General features: G+C 42.0%; 1 pseudogene; it reads left to right on the top strand.

The window, feature by feature from the left end:
* The first annotated feature begins 241 nt into the window (after window positions 1–241).
* On the top strand, window positions 242–360 carry LOC149168842 (5S ribosomal RNA; annotated as a pseudogene).
* Window positions 361–1,182: the final 822 nt, after the last annotated feature.

The raw sequence follows: 1,182 nt of genomic DNA, 5'->3' as shown, positions 1-1,182 counted from the left end.
GTAGCATCAACTTCAGGAGAAGTACAAGAGACTGAAAGTTTGACTCCAGACTGAAAGGGAGAAGGGGCTGGCTTACAGTCTTCCATGTGAAAATGACGAAGAATATCACAAGCATACTTGGACTGGGAAAGGAAAATACCCTCCTGGGATTGCAAGACTTGAAGACCGAGAAAATAGTGTAAGTGTCCTAAGTCTGTCATTTCAAATTTCTTTTTAAGGCTGGTCTTCACATGGTTTATAAGGGTGCGCTCATACCAGCGTTAATGCACTGGATCCCATCAGAACTCCGCAGTTAAGCGCACTTGGGCTAGAGTAGTACTGGGATGGGTGACCTCCCGGGAAGTCCTAGTGTTTCACCCTCTTATAGGCTCTAGTGCCTCCTTCCTTCTCCTATTGTGTCATATTTGTAAATCCTTCAATCCTATCCCAAGTTGTTCTTAAGGGGGGATGTTAGGATATTCCGACACATAGGATATAGTTAAGTTCAACTTGGTCTAGTATAGAGTTAGGTTAGAGTTAGGTAAAGTGTGTTTCTTTACCGTTGTACATTTTGTAACTTACAATCTGACGGTCACGATATGTAGTGATCCGACGGTTCACTCTCACCTCGGTATTACCGACACTTGATCCGTGGCTTGACACCCGATTGGTCCATGAGTTCTATTTAAAGCGCATGGAGGGTCATTGCTCGGGTGATCCGTGCATGAGAGAAGCTTATGTAAATTTTCATTCTTTGATTAATAAATTGCCTGTAGTACCCACGTTGGGATAAGCCGTGGACTGTTTCCCTCCTTGCACTTTGAGGGTTTTAACCACGTCAAAAATACTGGTGTATTGATTTGAGATCTGGTTGTGAGCGGTGTCCTTTTGGTATTCTTTCTTTTGGTCTGTGGCTATTCTGAAGAGACCTTTAATTCTAAGTAAATCTTCGATGTAGGCTACCCATTGGAAGTAGTTAGTGCTATCAAGAATGACTTGGCATGGGCTTTCCATTTTTTAAAAAAAACTGAAGCTGAAGATGCTGAAAGTAGGTGTTCCAATGGATAGATCTCGAAAAAATAGGCGGTTTTTAAAAAAAACGGCTCTGAAAAAGGCTTCCGGATGAAGAAGTTATGGCTTTTTGAAAAATAATTGTTGAAGTTGCCGGCAAAGTGCGCGAATGTGCGGGAATGAAAAAATAAT

Source organism: Pinus tabuliformis, chromosome 4_2 (genome assembly GCF_031772625.1).
Source record: "Pinus tabuliformis cultivar Carrire ecotype Pingquan chromosome 4_2, CPIR1, whole genome shotgun sequence".
NCBI lineage: Eukaryota > Viridiplantae > Streptophyta > Pinopsida > Pinales > Pinaceae > Pinus > Pinus tabuliformis.
Note: the sequence above shows the minus strand (reverse complement) of the source record. Positions and strands in the feature narration are given on the sequence as shown.